The sequence below is a fragment of the Podarcis vaucheri genome (assembly GCF_965113315.1).
Source record: "Podarcis vaucheri genome assembly, chromosome: 12".
In the NCBI taxonomy this organism is placed as follows: Eukaryota; Metazoa; Chordata; class Lepidosauria; order Squamata; family Lacertidae; genus Podarcis; species Podarcis vaucheri.
In genome coordinates, this window is record NC_138750.1 from 57,501 (window position 1) to 77,500 (window position 20,000).

The following is a 20,000-nucleotide window of genomic DNA, read 5'->3' on the forward strand; positions in this document are numbered from 1 at the left end:
CGTAACCCTAACCCTAACCCTAGCCCCAATCTTAACCCTAACCCTAACCGAAACGCTAACCCAAACCGAAACGCTAACACAAACCAAAACGCTAACTCTAACCCTAACCCTAACACCATTCCTAACCCTAACCCTAACCCCATTCCTAACCCTAACCCTAACCGTAACATAACCATAAGCCTAACCCCTAACCTAAACCTAACCCTAACCCTAACCCTAATCCTAACCCGAATCCTTACCCTCACCCTAAGCCCCGATCCTAACCCTAACCCTAACCGTAACCCTAACTCTAACTCTAACCCTAACCGAAACGCTAAACCTAACCCTAACGCTAACCCTAACCCAAACCCAAACCCTACACCCGAACCCGAACCCGAACCAGAACCCGAACCCGAACCCGAACCGAAACCCTAACCCTAACCCTAACCCTAACCCCAACCCCAACCCCAACCCCAACCCTAACCCTAACCCTAACCCTAACCCTAACCCTAACCCTATCCCTAACTGTAACTGTAACTGTAACCCTAACCCTAACCCTAACCCGAACCCGAATCCTAACCCGAATCCTTACCCTCACCCTAACCCCAATCCTAACCCTAACCGTAACCCTAACCCTAATCCTTACCCTCACCCTAACCCCAATCCTAACCCTAACCCTAACCCTAACCGTAACCCTAACCCTAACCCTACCCTTACCCTATTCAAGACGCTAATCCTAACCAAAGCGCTAACCCTAACCCTAACCCTAACCGAAACGATAAACCTAACCCTAACCCTAACCCTAACCGAAACGCTAACATTAACCCTAACCCTAACCCTAACCCTAACCCTAACCCTAACCCTAACCCCAACCCCAACCCCAACTCTGACCCTAACCCTAACCCTAACCCCAATCCTAACCCTAACCCTAACCGTAACACTAAGCGTAACCCTAACCCTAAGCGAAAGGCTAAACCTAACCATAAAACTAACCATAACCCTAACCCTAACCCTACCCCAATCTTAACCCTAACCCTAACCCTAACCGAAACGATAACCCAAACCGAAACGATAACCCTAACCCTAACCCCATTCCTAACCCTAACCCTAACCGTAACATAACCCTAACCCTAACCCTCACCCTAACCCCAATCCTAGCCCTAACCCTAACACTAACCGTAACACTAACACTAACACTAACTCTAACCAAGACGCTAACCCTAACCAAAGCGCTAACCCTAACCCTAACCCTAACCCTAACCCTAACCCTAACCGTAACCCTAACCCAAACCCAACCCTAACCCTAACCCCAACTCTAACCCCAATCCTAACCCTAACCCTAACCGTAGCACTAACCGTAACCCTAACCCTAACCCTAGCCCCAATCTTAACCCTAACCCTAACCGAAACGCTAACCCAAACCGAAACGCTAACACAAACCAAAACGCTAACTCTAACCCTAACCCTAACACCATTCCTAACCCTAACCCTAACCCCATTCCTAACCCTAACCCTAACCGTAACATAACCATAAGCCTAACCCCAAACCTAAACCTAACCCTAACCCTAATCCTAACCCGAATCCTTACCCTCACCCTAACCCCCGATCCTAACCCTAACCGTAACCCTAACTCTAACTCTAACCCTAACCGAAACGCTAAACCTAACCCTAACGCTAACCCTAACCCAAACCCGAACCCTACACCCGAACCCGAACCAGAACGAGAACCCGAACCCGAACCGAAACCCTAACCCTAACCCTAACCCTAACCCCAACCCCAACCCCAACCCTAACCCTAACCCTAACCCTAACCCTAACCCTAACCCTAACCCTAACCGTAACCCTAACCCTAACCCTAACCCTAACCCTATCCCTATCCCTACCCCTACCCCTACCCCTAACTCTAACCCTAACCCCAATCCTAACCCTAACCCTAACCAAAACGCTAACCCTAAACAAAAGGCTAATCCTAACTGCAACCCTAACCCTAACCCTAACCCCTACCCTAACCAATATGCTAACGCTAACCCTAACCCTGACCCTAATCCTAACCCTAACCCTAACGCTAACGCTAACCCTAACCCTAACTGTAACTGTAACCCTAACCCTAACCCTAACCCGAATCCTAACCCGAATCCTTACCCTCACCCTAACCCCAATCCTAACCCTAACCGTAACCCTAACCCTAATCCTTACCCTCACCCTAACCCCAATCCTAACCCTAAGCCTAACCCTAACCCTAACCGTAACCCTAACCCTAACCCTACCCTTACCCTAATCAAGACGCTAATCCTAACCAAAGCGCTAACCCTAACCCTAACCCTAACCGAAACGATAAACCTAACCCTAACCCTAACCCTAACCGAAACGCTAACCCTAACCCTAACCCTAACCCTAACCCTAACCCTAACCCTAACACCAACCCTAACCCTAACCCTAACCCTAACCCCAACCCCAACCCTGACCCTAACCCTAACCCTAACCCTAACCCTAACCCCAATCCTAACCCTAACCCTAACCGTAACACTAACCGTAACCCTAACCCTAAGCGAAAGGCTAAACCTAACCATAAAACTAACCATAACCCTAACCCTAACCCTACCCCAATCTTAAACCTAACCCTAACCCTAACCGAAACGATAACCCAAACCGAAACGATAACCCTAACCCTAACCCCATTCCTAACCCTAACCCTAACCGTAACATAACCCTAACCCTAACCCTCACCCTAACCCCAATCCTAGCCCTAACCCTAACACTAACCGTAACACTAACACTAACACTAACTCTAACCAAGACGCTAACCCTAACCAAGGCGCTAACCCTAACCCTAACAGAAACACTAACCCTAACCCTAACCCTAACCCTAACCCTAACCCTAACCCTAACCCTAACCCTAACCGTAACCCTAACCCTAACCCTAACCCTAACCCAAACCCAACCCTAACCCTAACCCCAACTCTAACCCCAATCCTAACCCTAACCCTAACCGTAGCACTAACCGTAACCCTAACCCTAACCCTAGCCCCAATCTTAACCCTAACCCTAACCGAAACGCTAACCCAAACCGAAACGCTAACACAAACCAAAACGCTAACTCTAACCCTAACCCTAACACCATTCCTAACCCTAACCCTAACCGTAACATAACCCTAAGCCTAACCCCAAACCTAACCCTAACCCTAACCCTAATCCTAACCCTAACCCTAACCCTCAACCTAACCCTAACCCTAACCCTAACCCTAACCGTAGCCGTAACCGTAACCGTAACCCTAACCGTAACCCTAACCCTAAAAGAAAGATAACCCTAACCCTAACCGTAACCCTAACCCTAACCCTAACCGTAACCCGAATCCTTACCTTCACCCTAACCCCAATCCTAACCCTAACCCTAACCCTACCCGTAACACTAACCGTAACCCTAACCCTAACCCTAAACCTAACCAAAACACTAACCCTAACCAAGACGCTAACCCTAACCAAAGCCCTAACCTTAAACGTAACCCTAACCCTAACCCTAACCCTAACCCTAACCGAAACACTAACCCTAACCCTAACCCTAACCCTTACCCTAACCCTAACCCTAACCCTAACACCAACCCGAACCCTAACCCTAACCCCAACTCTAACACCAATCCTAACCCTAACCGTAACACTAACCGTAACCGTAACCCTAACCCTAGCCCCAATCTTAACCCTAACCCTAACCCTGACCGCAACGCTAACCCAAACCGAAATGCTAACCCAAACCGAAACGCTAACCCTAACCCTAACCCGGATGTCAGGGAACTGACATCAGAGGGAAAGGAGGTGATAGGGCTCCCAGAGACGGGGAGAGACTCAACAGCCAAAGCAGGGACCAGCAGGGGGAGCGCGGGGTCTCTGGAGGAGGATCTCAGTAATACTGAGAGAGACGCAGCAACGCAGGCAGGAAGCAGGGGAGAGAAAGGGGTGAGAGACACGTCCAGCGAAAATAGTGGGGAGGTGTCAGAAGCAACTGCAGGGAGACCCATGCTTCGTCGGAAGCTGTCACGTCGTGAGTCCAGGAGACGTGTTTCCGTTAAGGAACTTCTTTGTTGGAGGCGTTTCCGCAAACAGCCACTGTCGGACTCTAATAGTGACTAGAGCAGACATGTCTGAGGAGCTCTGTCACACACAGAGGTTTGTGGGGCCGCACAAACTCTGAAGGGGCACCATTTTAAGCACAAGCAGCTAATCATCCCCTGATAGCAGTCCGACAGTCTCTGTACGCTGCCTGTGCAGGAGAAAGCATCATGAGCGACCCAGCCGGAGCCGGAGTAGCAGGGGGAGGAGCTGATCCAAGCTTGGAAGAAAGATACCGAGCATTGGAGGTCCAACTGGCGCTGCAGACGGCGAGGCTCGAGGAGAGGAGGGCTCAAGATGCAGACAAGAAGGGGAGAACCACTCAGTTCCCCAGAAAGGTACCAGGATTGGTGCAGAAGTTTGGGGGGGACCCCAAGGATTACCATGCCTTTAGGACTGAAATGCAATATGCCCTGAATGTCCAGTTTGATGAGTTCCCTGATGAGGAATCTCGAGTTGCTTTTGTAATTGGGCATCTTGAGAAGGGCGCGCGAGACTGGGTTCGACCCCTGATGGCAACGCACAACGATATCCTAAAGGACACTATGAAATTCTTTCGTGCAATGGATATCATGTTTTCCAGCGACATTGAGGAAGGGGTGGTGCGCAGACAGTTAATGGCTTGCAAGCAGGGAAGCAGATCTGTCCGTGAGTACTGGACTGAATTTACCATGCTGATTCACAGATTGGGGTGGGATTTATCGGCAGCACCCATTCAGATGCTATTTGAAGAAGGTCTTTCTTCAGCTGTGAAAGACGAGCTGGCCAGGAGCCCCAGGGCGGTGTCTATGGATCAGCTGACCAAATCTGCGCTGACCATTGGAGCGCGCCAGGAGGCAAGAGCCTTGGAGAGGCGGGAAGGGAGAGGGGAACGTTGGAAGGAGTTACGCATTCCAGACATTCCTGAGCCAGCTTTCCCGCCGGCAGAGCCGATGGAAATCGGAACAGCCCGCGCGCGCGCAGTTTCAAAGCCCAGTGAGGGGGCGAAGAAGGAGGGAAAGGGAGCCCGGAAATGCTATCTCTGCCAACAGCCAGGCCACTTTGCCAGAGTCTGCCCCCAGAGGAAGGAATGGCAAGGAATGGTGGGAGCTGTTGAGGGGGAAGAGCAGGGAGAAACGGAGCAGGTAAAAGCCAACGCCTGGTTGCCATCAGGGCACTGCAGCCAGGCCAAAGAGCAGTGAAAGTGCCCCTTCCCCAAGTGCCAGTGCCAGAAGCTCCTCGACCTGCTCTAGTGATTGAAGTGTCGCTAGAGCTGCAAAATGGACACCCCCTAAAAATAAAGGCACTGTTGGACTCAGGCAGCTCCTGCAATTTTATGAGCAAGGAGTTTGCTGCTGAACACCAGATACAGACTATCCCTTTAAGCAACCCCCTGCAGGTGACCACGATCGATGGCAGGGAACTGTTGGGAGGAGGAGTCAGCTTGCAGACCATCCCAATGATAATGAGGGTGGCAAGGCACACAGAACTGATAGCGTTTAATGTGGCCACCTTGGGAGGTGCTCCCATTATTTTGGGAATGAGCTGGCTAGCCCTACATGATCCGCTGGTGGGCTGGCATCAAAGAGTGGTTTCCTTCGGTTCCGCACATTGCTTAGAACACTGCAGGGGGGAAAAGGGGTCAGCAGGGGCCCAAGCCACCCTGGCAGGGACTGAAGTAATGGAGAAGGGGAAGGTGCCACCACAGTATGCTGATCTCAGCGACGTGTTCAGCGAGAAGGAAGCTGACCAACTACCTCCGCATAGACCCTTTGATTGCCAGATCAATTTACTCCCCGGAGCACAGCTTCCTGTAGGCAAGTTGTATGCCATGTCAGACAGGGAAATGCAGGAGTTGCGAGCGTTCATTGACAAGAACCTGAAGAGAGGCTTCATCAGAGAGTCCAAGGCAGCGGGGGGTAGCCCAGTGTTTTTTGTGGACAAAAAACACACGGACAAGCCGAGGCTGGTATGTGACTTTCGGGCCTTAAATGCAGTGACCGAGCCGGCGGCTTTTCCTATGCCCAGGATTGATGATATTTTGACCAGGGTGCGGAAGGGAAAGATTTTTACAAAGCTGGACCTAAGGGGGGCGTACAACCTGATACGTATAAGGAAAGGGGATGAATGGAAGACCACCATGTTCACCCCTTTGGGGGCATTTGAATACTTAGTTATGCCTTTTGGATTACAAACAGGCTCCGCGTGTTTTCAAGCTTTCATGAACCACGTACTGGGGCCTTTGCTCTACAAGAATTGCGTGGCCTTCTTAGATGACGTGTTGGTGTATTCGGAGAATGAGGAGCAACATGTGAGAGACGTCAGAGAAGTGTTGAGCAGGCTGCAAGCCAACAGACTGTGGGTGAAACTGGAGAAGTGTCAGTTTCATACCAAGGAGGTGGAATTCCTGGGGTACCGCTTGTCAGATAAGGGGTTGGCCATGGACCCCGGCAAGGTTCAAGCGGTGCTGGAATGGAAAACACCCAAGACCAAGAAGGATGTGCAGAGGTTCCTAGGGTTTGGAAACTTTTATCGTAAGTTCATCCGAAACTTCGCCCACCTGACGGCGCCCATCACGGACTGTCTCAGCAGCAAAAAGAAGTTTGTTTGGACGGGGGAGGCGGAGCGAGCGTTTGAGGAACTGAAAAGGGCCTTCGCCTCTGACGAACAACTTCTACATGTGGATTTACAAAAAAAGCTGAGGGTCGAAACAGACGCGTCGGACAGAGCCATAGGGGCGGTGCTTCTTCTGCAGCCGGGGAAGGAGGGGTCAGAGTGGCGACCGTGTGCCTTCTTTTCGCGAAAGCTGAACAAGTCTGAGAGGAACTACACGGTGTACGACCGGGAACTTCTTGCAATTTATGAGGCCTTCCGGAGATGGAGGCACCTACTAATTGGTGCACAACAGAAGGTGCAAGTGTGCACGGACCATAAGAATCTAGAGTATTGGAGAACTGCGCGAGTGCTCAACCAACGGCAGTTGAGATGGGCCCAGGAGTTCTCCAAATTTAACTTTGAGATTTGTTACGTACCAGGCCCGGAGAACGTTAGGGCGGACGCTCTCTCACGCAAACCTGAATATTTGGAGGGAGAGGGTGCACCCGAAGAGACCCATGTCATTCCCGAGGACCGCTGGGTGTGTGGGGCGGCATTGGTGGGGCAAAGGGAACTGGTAGAGGGAACGGGGCAGGATGAATACGCCCAGGACAAACTCAGGAGTCTTAGGAGGGAGGGAGACAAACCCGGGGGTTTTGAGGAGAGAAATGGGGCGTTGTACTACAAGGGAGCGTTATACATACCTGAAGGGGAATTGAGGGAAAAGGTACTCAAGCAACTGCACGATAACCCCACAGCAGGGCATTTTGGGCAACACAAAACCATGTGGCTGGTTACCAGGGAATTCTGGTGGCCCAAGGTTAGGGAAGATGTACGGGAGTATGTGAGAGGGTGTGACCGATGCCAACGAGCCAAGGGGGAGAGGCGGGCGCCGGCAGGTTTATTAGAACCACTACCCACGCCGGAAAGACCGTGGGAGGCAGTGGCAATAGATTTCATGACTGATCTGCCCAGGTCCAAAGGGAAAACAGCCATTATGGTGGTGGTAGATCTGTTAACCAAGATGGCCCACTTTATAGCCTGCTCACATGCGGTCACAGCAGAAGAAACCGCCAAATTGTTTGTGGAAAATGTGTTTAGGTTGCATGGCGCCCCCTTGAGGGTGGTTTCGGACCGAGGGAAACAATTTACTTCCAGGTTCTGGAGGAAGCTCATGAGCTTACTGCATGTAGAGGTTAATTTCTCTACTGCCCGTCATCCAGAAACCAACGGGCAGGCGGAAAGAGCTAATGGTGTCCTCCAGCAATATTTGAGGTGTTATGTTAATGACAGAGAGAATGATTGGGTGGAGAAGCTGGCGTTGGCAGAATTTGCTTACAACAATGCAGAGAACGTGTCCACGGGGATGAGCCCTTTTTTGGCCAATCACGGGTGTCATCCCCGAGCCTTCCCAGGGGGGGAGGGGGAGAACTGGAGCGTTCCAGCAGCAGAACAGTTCGTTGAAGAAATGGAAGCGATCCATCGCCAACTCCAACTTAATTTAAACCGGGCGAAGGAGGAATATAAGAGGCAGGCAGACAAAACCAGAAGGGAAGGGGAAAGCATTAGGGTGGGAGACCAGGTGTGGCTGTCCACCCAAGGGTTACCATTTAAAGGAGGTTGTAAGAAGTTAAGACCCAAAAGACTGGGCCCATTTGAAGTCACGCAACAGGTCAACCCAGTGGCTTTCAGACTCCGGTTACCGAACCACATGAAGTTGCACCCAGTGTTCCACAGATCGTTGCTGTCACCGTATATAGGGGACAGAGAGGGGAGGGTCAATAGGGGACCAGCGATGGAGGTAAAAGAACACAGCTACCATGTAGCGGAGATTCTAGATTCCAGGTGGAAGGGAGAGCAAGTAGAGTATTTGGTAATGTGGGAAGGGGAACCGGAGTCGGAAAATACCTGGGTCAGGGCAGAGGATGTAGATGACGAGGTTCTAATTGAAACTTTTCATCAGAGATTCCCTCGTAAACCCCAGCCAGTGGCGAGGTTCCGGAGGGAATACTTCGCCACCACCGACGAAGAAGAGGAGTTGGAGGGGTTCTCTGATTCCGAGGTGGAGGAGGATTCAGCGAGTCGGAACGAAGACCGATGGAGGGAAATGTTCGAGACGTCTGAAGATGAAGAGGATTCGTTTCGGGGTTTCAGCTCCTCACCGCCCAGAGGAGAGGGAGGGGGCGGGGGGGAAGGGGGCCCTGGAGGGGAGGTGGATGTCAGGGAACTGACATCAGAGGGAAAGGAGGTGATAGGGCTCCCAGAGACGGGGAGAGACTCAACAGCCAAAGCAGGGACCAGCAGGGGGAGCGCGGGGTCTCTGGAGGAGGATCTCAGTAATACTGAGAGAGACGCAGCAACGCAGGCAGGAAGCAGGGGAGAGAAAGGGGTGAGAGACACGTCCAGCGAAAATAGTGGGGAGGTGTCAGAAGCAACTGCAGGGAGACCCATGCTTCGTCGGAAGCTGTCACGTCGTGAGTCCAGGAGACGTGTTTCCGTTAAGGAACTTCTTTGTTGGAGGCGTTTCCGCAAACAGCCACTGTCGGACTCTAATAGTGACTAGAGCAGACATGTCTGAGGAGCTCTGTCACACACAGAGGTTTGTGGGGCCGCACAAACTCTGAAGGGGCACCATTTTAAGCACAAGCAGCTAATCATCCCCTGATACCTAACCCCATTCCTAACCCTAACCCTAACCGTAACATAACCCTAAGCCTAACCCCAAACCTAACCCTAACCCTAACCCTAACCCTAACCGTAACCCTAACCCTAACCCTTACCGTAGCCGTAACCGTAACCCTAAACGTAACCCTAACCGTAACCCTAACCCTAAAAGAAACTCTAACCCTAACCCTAACCCTAACCATAACCCTAACCCTAACCCTAACCCTAACCCTAACCCTAACCCGAATCCTTACCTTCACCCTAACCCGAATCCTAACCCTAACCGTAACACTAACAGAAACCCTAACCCTAACCCTAACCAAGACGCTAACCCTAACCAAAGCGCTAACCCTAACCCTAACACTAACACTAACCGAAACACTAACCCTAACCCTAACCCTAACCCTAACACGAACCCTAAACCTAACCCTAACCCTAACCATAACCCTAACCCTAACCCTAACCCTAACACCAACCCTAACCCTAACCCTAACCCAATCTTAACCCTAACCCTAACCCTAACTGAAACGCTAACCCAAACCGAAACGCTAACCCAAACCGAAACGCTAACCCTAACCCTAACCCCATTCCTAACCCTAACCCTAACCGTAACATAACCCTAAGCCTAACCCCAAACCTAACCCTAACCCTAATCCTAATCCTAACCCTAACCCTAACCCTCAACCTAACCCTAACCCTAACCCTAACCCTAACCCTAACCCTAACCCTAACCCTAACCGTAGCTGTAACCGTAAGCCTAACCGTAACCATAACCCTAACCCTAACCCTAAAAGAAACGCTAACCCTAACCGTAACCCTAACCGTAACCCTAACCGTAACCCTAACCGTAACCCTAACCCTAACCCTAACCCTAACCCTAACCCTAACCCTAACCCGAATCCTTACCTTCACCCTAACCCCAATAATAACCCTAACCCTAACCGTAACACTAACCGTAACCCTAACCCTAAACCTAACCAAGACGCTAACCCTAACCAAGACGCTAACCCTAACCAAAGCGCTAACCCTAACCCTAACAGAAACACTAACCCTAACCCTAAACCTAACCCTAACCCTAACCCTAACCCTAACACCAACACCAACACCAACACCAACACCAACCCTAACCCTAACCCCAACTCTACCCCCAATGCAAACCCTAACCCTAACCGTAAAACTAACCGTAGCCCTAACCCTAAGCGAAAGGCTAAACCTAACCATAAAACTAATCATAACCCTAACCCTAACCCTAGCCCCAATCTTAACCCTAACCCTAACCCTAATCCTATCTATATCCCTATCCCTATCCCTAACCCTAACCCTACCCTAACCCTACCCCTACCACTACCCCTCACCCTAACCCTAACCCTAACCCTAACCCTAACCCCAATCCTAACCCTAACCCTAACCGTAACCCTAACCGTAACCCTAAACCTACCCTTACCCTAATCAAGACGCTAACCCCAAACAAACCCTAACCCTACCCCTACCCCTACCCCTACCCCTACCCCTCACCCTAACCCTAACCCTAACCCTAACCCTAACCCTAACCCTAACCCTAACCCTAACCCTAACCCCAACCCTAACCCTAACCCTAACCCTAAACCCAACCCTAACCCTAACCCTAAACCTAACCCTAAGCGAAAGGCTAAACCTAACCATAAAACTAACCATGACCCTAACCGTAACCCTAGCCCCAATCTTAACCCTAACCCTAACCCTAACCGAAACGATAACCCAAACCGAAATGCTAACCCAAACTGAAACGGTAACCCTAACCCTAACCCCATTCCTAACCCTAACCCTAACCGTAACATAACCCTAACTATAACCCTAACCCTCACCCTAACCCCAATCCTAACCCTAACCCTAACACTAACCGTAACAATAACCCGAACCCTAACCAAGACGCTAACCCTAACCAAAGCGCTAACCCTAACCCTAACCCTAACCCTAACCCTAACCCTAACCCTAACCCTAACCCTAACCGTAGCCGTAGCCGTAGCCGTAGCCGTAGCCGTAAGCCTAACCGTAACCATAACCCTAACCCTAACCCTAAAAGAAACGCTAACGCTAACCCTAACCGGAATCCTAACCCTAACCGTAACCCTAACCCTAACCCTAACCCTAACCCTAACCCTAACCCGAATCCTTACCTTCACCCTAACCCCAATCCTAACCCTAACCGTAACACTAACCGTAACCCTAACCCTAACCCTAACCAAGACGCTAACCCTAACCAAGACACTAACCCTAATCAAAGCGCTAACCCTAACCCTAACCGAAACACTAACCCTAACCCAAACCTAACCCTAAACCTAACCCTAACCCTAACCCTAACCCTAACACCAACACCAACTCTAACCCTAACCCCAACTCTAACCCCAATCCTAACCCTAACCCTAACCGTAACACTAACCGTAAGCCTAACCCTAAGCGAAAGGCTAAACCTAACCATAAAACTAATCATAACCCTAACCCTAACCCTAGCCCCAATCTTAACCCTAACCCTAACCCTAACCCTATCCCTATCCCTAACCCTACCCCTACCCCTACCCCTACCCCTACCCCTACCCCTACCCCTCACCCTAACCCTAACCCCAATCCTAACCCTAACCCTAACCGTAACCCTAACCGTAACCCTAACCCTACCCTTACCCTAATCAAGACGCTAACCTCAACCAAAGCGCTAACCCTGATCCTTACACTAACCCTAACCGAAACGATAAACCTAACCCTAACCCTAACCCTAACCCTAACCCTAACCCTAACCCTAACCCTAACCCTAACCCTAACTCTAACTCTAACCCTAACCCTAACCCTAACCCTAACCCTAACCCTCAACCTAACCCTAACCCTAACCCTAACCCTAACCCTAACCCTAACCCTAACCGTAGCCGTAGCCGTAACCGTAACCCTAACCGTAACCCTAACCGTAACCCTAACCCTAAAAGAAACTCTAACCCTAACCCTAACCCTAACCCTAACCCTAACCCTAACCCTAACCCTAACCCGAATCCTTACCTTCACCCTAACCCCAATCCTAACCCTAACCGTAACACTAACAGAAACCCTAACCCTAACCAAGACGTTGTCAGGGGTTCAGGAGCAGAGGCGAGGGCAAGGGAGGAAACAGAGAGCGAGGGGGAGGAGGCAGAAGAAAGGATGAGTGATGACGACGACCCGAGATCTCCGAGTCTTTCCAGTGAATCAGAAGATTCGAAAAAAGGAGCACCAGTGGCCAGGGCAAGGGGGGAGACTAGGGGGACACCCCAGGAAGAAAGAGCCAGAGGGGACTCAGAGGGGAGCAGTTGGAGATCGGGACCAACGTCACCGCCAGAGAGTAGGAAAGAGGAAGAGCGCCAGGGAGCAAGCGCTGGCAGCTCGCAACAGGAGGGAGGGCACGAGTCAGGAGTGGCCACACCTTCATCGGGGAGCGAAGTGACGGTTAGACGGAAAGTGGAAGGTTGGGCGCGCGCGCCAAGTTCAAATGCACAGGAAGGTGGCGCAGTAGGCAGCCCGGAAAGAGAGCCAGGTCCTAAAGCCCGGCGCAAGGAGACAGGAGAGTCAGGGGGGTCAGCGTCAGAAGAATCCCGGAAGGGAGAGACCCAGGGGGGCAGAGGGACCCAGAGGAGAACTGTCAGGCGGAAAAGGTGGAGCAGGGCTAGGATATTAAGTTGGTGCGCAAGGGGCGGAGACTCAGACGGAGCTTCGCCGATCTAAGCATAAGACGTAGGGTTGCACGCAGCAGCTTGAGAATGGAGACTGTAACTCAATAAAGACTTTTATTTAACGATCGCTGGCTAGCGTGATCCTCTGTGAGCTAGGATCTGGAAGTAACCCTGACAGTAAGCTCCGTCTCATCAAATTGTGGGCATCCACGGCCTCGCGGAGAGGAGAGAAAGCGGGTGCCTACAAGAGAGCTCACGAACGGCAGACAATATGACGGCCGAACAGCAAATAACGGAACTCAGAGAAGCAGTTTCACGACTGAATGCCGAGGCGCTGGCATCCAGGAAGAGAGAGGAGGAAGCAGCTGCCGCCTACAGGGATCTCCAGGTCAGGTTGGACGTGCTTACGAAGCAAGGGCAACAGACACCCAAATCAGAGGGGATTGGGTTGGGGAGACGCACAGGCGGTCTGGTCTCTCACTTCGATGGGAATTTGCAACAGTACCCCAACTTTAGAGCAGACGTAATGTGTGCACTGCAACTACTGCACAAAGACTTTAGAGATGAACAAGAGAAAGTGGGGTTCATCATGTCCCATTTGCATGGAGACGCAAAAGCATGGCTGCGCAATTTGTGGAGAGATAAGGATCCTGCGCTCCAAAATGCGGACGCCTTTATTAAAGCGATGGATGGCTGTTTTTTATCAAGCATTGACGTGGATCTTGCCCGAAAGGAGGTGCATGGACTAAGGCAAGGGAGGGCCAGCGTAAGGCAGTATCATGCCCGCTTTTTCGCCTTGGTCAGTGCCCTGGAATGGGACAGAGATTCGGCTCCTGTCAGAGACCTTTTTTGGGAGGGCTTGCACAACTCGGTTAAAGATGAGATTGCGAGGGGGGAGAGACCCCGGACCACACAGGAGATCGTTCAGAGGGCGCTGGCGGTGGGGGTGCGGCTGGAAGAACGTCCGTGGAGCAGGGACGAAGGGCGCAGCGGGCGCGAACCAGCCAGGGGCTCCTCCTTCCTTCCCAGAGAAGCAGCGCGTGCGCAATCCACGCCTCCAACAGGGGGAGGGGTGGAACCGATGGAGGTTGGGAGTGCAAGGGCTCAGTCAGCAGCCAGAGCCCTAGCACCGGCAGCAGTGAAAGCGAAGCCTCCTAGAGGGAACAGGAAGTGTTATATCTGCGAGGATCCAGGGCATATGGCGAAAGAGTGTCCCCGGAGGCTCCACAAGCACACTGCAGCCTCAGCAATGGTGACTGCAGCAACGCAGCACGGAGAACCACAGCAGGGAAACGACGATGTCTGGCTGGAGGAAGAGGCACTGGGGCCCAGCCAGACGTGTCAGTGAAGCAGTCCCCAGAGATTTTACCGCCCATGGACCCCCTCCCGCCCAAGCCAGTAGTGAGGCTCACCGCATCGCTCCAGCTACCCAATGGAATCACCATGGACGTGCCAATCACCGTCGACTCGGGAAGCAATGCAGACTTCATAGGGCAGGACTTTGTCGACCGGCACGCTATACAGTTGCTGCCTGCCACGCTGCCCCTGCAGGTTGTCACGGTGGATGGCAGGGAGCTGTTAGGGGGGCAAGTGGTGAAGCAGACGCCACCTATGGTGCTGCGGCTTGGAAATCACAGGGAAATCATCAGCTTCAACGTCACTCAACTCTCGGACACGCCTATTGTATTGGGCATGAGTTGGCTGGACAAGCACAGCCCGACGCTGGCTTGGTGCCAGAGGCAGCTGACCTTCGGCTCTTCCTTTTGTGCTGAACACTGCATCATGCCCCAGCAGGAAGGGGAGCAAGTGGAGTCACAGCTGCTGCTAGGCACGCTGCAAGCGATTCCCCACAAGTACGCAGAATTTTTGGAGGTTTTCTGCGAGAAGGAGGCAGACAAGCTACCCCCCCACAGACCATATGACTGCAAAATTGACCTGCTGCCGGGGGCGGCGCTGCCCAAAGGGAAGCTGTATTCCATGTCTGAAGACGAACTGCAGGAACTCAAAGAGTTCATAGATCATAATTTGAAGCGTGGTTTCATCCGAGAGTCCCAGGCAGCGGGGGGCAGTCCTGTATTCTTTGTGAAGAAGCGAGACACGCCCCAAAAAAGACTCGTAGTGGACTACCGCATTTTGAACAGTGTCACCAAGCCATCGGACTTCCCCATGCCCCGAATCGACGACCTCCTCGCAAAAGTACGCAAGGGCAGCGTGTTCACCAAGTTGGACCTGCGAGGGGCGTACAACCTCATTCGCATGCGGGAAGGAGATGAGTGGAAGACAGCCATGTTCACGCCCCTGGGCACCTACGAATATAGAGTTATGCCTTTTGGATTGCAAAATGGCTCCCACGTTTTTCAAGCTTTCATGCATCACGTGTTGGCGGGGCTCCTCTACAAGACGTGCGTCTGTTTCTTGGATGACATCCTGATCTTTTCGGAATCGCAGCAGGAGCATGACAGACACGTCAGGGAAGTGCTGAGCAGGCTCCAGCAACATAGGCTTTACGCCAAGCTGGAGAAGTGCCAATTCGACGTGACGGAGGTGGATTTCCTGGGCTACAAGTTGTCTGACAAGGGGCTCGCCATGGACAGCGCCAAGGTTCGAGCGGTGTTGGATTGGAAAAGCCCACGCAACCGGAAGGAGGTCCAACGGTTTGTCGGCTTCGCGAACTTCTATCGCAAGTTCATCAAAGGCTTCGCTATGCAGACAGCGGCCATCACGGACACCCTCAGTTCCAAGAAAAAGAAGTTCATCTGGACAGCGCAGGCGGAGCAGTCCTTTCAGGCACTCAAGCGTCTCTTCGCGTCGGAGGAACAGCTGCTTCATGTCGACCCCAGCAGGCCGATGAGAGTTGAAACAGACGCCTCGGACAGGGCCGTCGGAGCAGTCCTGCTGCAGAAGGACCCGCAGGGGGTTTGGAGGCCCGGAGCGTTTTACTCCAGGAAGCTCAGCAAGTCCGAACAGAACTACACCATCTGGGACAGGGAGTTGCTGGCTATTCATGCAGCGTTCAAAGCATGGAGGCACTTCCTGATTGGAGCCAAGCACACGGTGCAGGTCTGCACGGACCACAAGAATCTGGAGCACTGGCGCACGGCACAGTTCCTGAACCAGAGGCAGATACGTTGGGCTGAGTTCTTTGCGAACTTCGACTTCCGAATAGAGTATGTCCCGGGGGACACCAACATCATGGCGGACGCGCTCTCCCGTAAGCCACAGTATCTGGAGGACGCCACGCCAGCGGCCGCCATGCACATCTTCGCGCCAACAGTGTGGGCGTGCGCTGCGGCGACAGTGGACCTGGAGGCGGTGTGACGAGCGTTGCAGAATGACTCCTTCGCGCAAGCAAAGATGGCAGAGATGCAAAGGGGCACGGCAGCGACCGACGGGTTCCAGCTGAGAGATGGATTGCTCATCCGCAAAGGGGCCATCTACGTGCCGGGAGACGAACTTCGCGCCAAGGTACTGCATCAGCTGCACGACGCGCCCACTGCCGGGCACTTTGGCAAGGAGAAGACGGTGGAATTAGTCGCCAGGGATTTCTGGTGGCCCGGAATGAGAGGGGAGGTCGCGGACTACGTGGCGAGGTGCGACACCTGCCAGAGGGCCAAACCAATGCACAGACCGCCGGCCGGACTGTTGGAACCGCTGCAAACTCCGGTCGAGCCATGGGAGAGAGTCGCCCTGGACTTCGTCACGGATCTGCCCAGCTCGAGGGGCAAGACGGCCGTGCTGGTGGTGGTGGACTTGTTCTCCAAGATGGCACATTTCATCCCGTGTGCGAAGGTGGCCACGGCGGAACAAACTGCCAAACTGTTCATAGACCACGTGTTCAAGGTTCACGGTCTGCCACGGTCTATTCTGTCCGACCGAGGGCGGCAGTTCATCTCGAATTTCTGGCAGAAGCTGATGGGCTTCCTAAACGTCAAGATCAACCTGGCGTCGGCGAGACACCCGCAGACCAACGGGCAAGCGGAGCGGGTCAATGCCATCATGCAGCAGTACCTGAGATGCTATGCGAATCAACAGCCTGCGACGTGGGTGGATTACCTGCCGCTCGCCGAGTTCGCCTACAACAACACGAAGCACGTGTCCACGGGGGTCACGCCGTTCTTCGCCAACAACGGGAGGCACCCCAGAACCTTCCCGGGACTGGAAAGACTGGTGGAGGGGGAGCCGCAGACAGCAGATGCGTTCGCGTCGGAGTTGCAGGAGGTCCACGATCAGCTGCGGCGGCACCTGGAGCTGGCCAAACACGCATACAAGGTGCAGGCAGACAAACACAGAAGGGTTGGCGAAGAGATCCATGTGGGAGACTGGGTCTGGTTAGCAGCCCACGCAGTGCCGGCCAGGTCGTTGGCCAAGAAGAAACTAGGGCATAAGCAACTGGGGCCCTACCAAGTCGAAGAGCAGGTCAACCCGGTGGCTTTCAGGCTGGCGCTTCCGGAGGGTTCCAGAATGCATCCGGTGTTCCACAGATCGGTGCTCACTCCCTACAAGGCACCGCACAGGTTTCAGGAACCCGGAACGGCGCCGAGTCCGCTCCGAGAGGGAACCAGGCAACGGGGAGTGGCACAGGAGGTGCGCCTCAACGAAGTCACGGAGATTTTGGACTCCAGATGGGGGGAAGAGGGGGTAGAATACCTTCTCGCTAAGGAGGGCACCCTGGCCAGTGCCAACAGCTGGGTGCCGGGCTACGCTTTAGATGAACCTCTGCTCAAGGAAGAGTTTCATGCCCTCTTCCCCCATAGGCCAATGCCAGCGGACTTTTTCGACGACTGGCTTTTCACGCCCACGCTTTCAGCCAGCACGTTCCGGGGGTTCGACTCGGATGAGGAACCGACACAAGACGCCCGTTCCCCGGAGGGGTCGCCCTCGGGATCTGCTTCAGAACCCTCGTATTGGTGGGATGATCGACCAGAGGAGCAGTGGCGCAGGAAGTGGCTGGAGGGTCCAGGATGAGCAACGCCTCCAGAAGGAAGCGAGGGAGAGACGGACATGGACGTTTTCGGGGACGACCAGGGTCTCGAGCACGGCGGCACAGAGATGGAAGCAGAGGTGACCGTCGTCGACGACAGCAGGGAGGAAGAACCGGAAGACTTCGGATGGAGGCCTGCCATGGGAAGCGAACTGTACCCGACATTCGTCCCCTTGACACTGCGGCACCCAGTTCCCGCACCGGAAGGAGGGGAGGGGGAAGAGGGGGCTTCGAGGGGGGGATGGATGTCAGGGGTTCAGGAGCAGATGCGAGGGCAAGGGAGGAAACAGAGAGCGAGGGGGAGGAGGCAGAAGAAAGGATGAGTGATGACGACGACCCGAGATCTCCGAGTCTTTCCAGTGAATCAGAAGATTCACAAAAAGGAGCACCAGTGGCCAGGGCAAGGGGGGAGACTAGGGGGACACCCCAGGAAGAAAGAGCCAGAGGGGACTCAGAGGGGAGCAGTTGGAGATCGGGACCAACGTCACCGCCAGAGAGTAGGAAAGAGGAAGAGCGCCAGGGAGCAAGCGCTGGCAGCTTGCAACAGGAGGGAGGGCACGAGTCAGGAGTGGCCACACCTTCATCGGGGAGCGAAGTGACGGTTAGACGGAAAGTGGAAGGTTGGGCGCGTGCACCAAGTTCAAATGCACAGGAAGGTGGCGCAGTAGGCAGCCCGGAAAGGGAGCCAGGTCCTAAAGCCCGGCGCAAGGAGACAGGAGAGTCAGGGGGGTCAGCGTCAGAAGAATCCCGGAAGGAAGAGACCCAGGGGGGCAGAGGGACCCAGAGGAGAACTGTCAGGCGGAAAAGGTGGAGCAGGGCTAGGATATTAAGTTGGTGCGCAAGGGGCGGAGACTCAGACGGAGCTTCGCCGATCTAAGCATAAGACGTAGGGTTGCACGCAGCAGCTTGAGAATGGAGACTGTAACTCAATAAAGACTTTTATTTAACGATCGCTGGCTAGCGTGATCCTCTGTGAGCTAGGATCTGGAAGTAACCCTGACAGACGCTAACCCTAACCAAAGCGCTAACCCTAACCCTAACACTAACACTAACCGAAACACTAACCCTAACCCTAACCCTAACACGAACCCTAAACCTAAACCTAACCCTAACCCTAACCCTAACCCTAACCCTAACCCTAACACCAACCCTAACTCTAACCCTAACCCAATCTTAACCCTAACCCTAACCCTAACTGAAACGCTAACCCAAACCGAAACGCTAACCCAAACCGAAACGCTAACCCTAACCCTAACCCTAACCCCATTCCTAACCCTAACCCTAACCGTAACATAACCCTAAGCCTAACCCCAAACCTAACCCTAACCCTAATCCTAACCCTAACCCTAACCCTAACCATAACCCTCAACCTAACCCTAACCCTAACCCTAACCCTAACCCTAACCGTAGCCGTAACCGTAAGCCTAACCGTAACCATAACCCTAACCCTAACCCTAACCCTAAAAGAAACGCTAACCCTAACCGTAACCCTAACCCTAACCGTAACCCTAACCCTAACCCTAACCCTAACCCTAACCCTAACCCTAACCCTAACCCTAACCCTAACCCGAATCCTTACCTTCACCCTAACCCCAATAATAACCCTAACCCTAACCGTAACACTAACCGTAACCCTAACCCTAAACCTAACCAAGACGCTAACCCTAACCAAGACGCTAACCCTAACCAAAGCGCTAACCCTAACCCTAACAGAAACACTAACCCTAACCCTAAACCTAACCCTAACCCTAACCCTAACACCAACACCAACACCAACCCTAACCCTAACCCCAACTCTACCCCCAATCCAAACCCTAACCCTAACCGTAACACTAACCGTAACCCTAACCCTAAGCGAAAGGCTAAACCTAACCATAAAACTAATCATAACCCTAACCCTAACCCTAGCCCCAATCTTAACCCTAACCCTAACCCTATCCCTATCCCTATCCCTATCCCTATCCCTAACCCTTCCCTACCCCTACCCCTACCCCTACCCCTACCCCTACCCCTACCCCTACCCCTA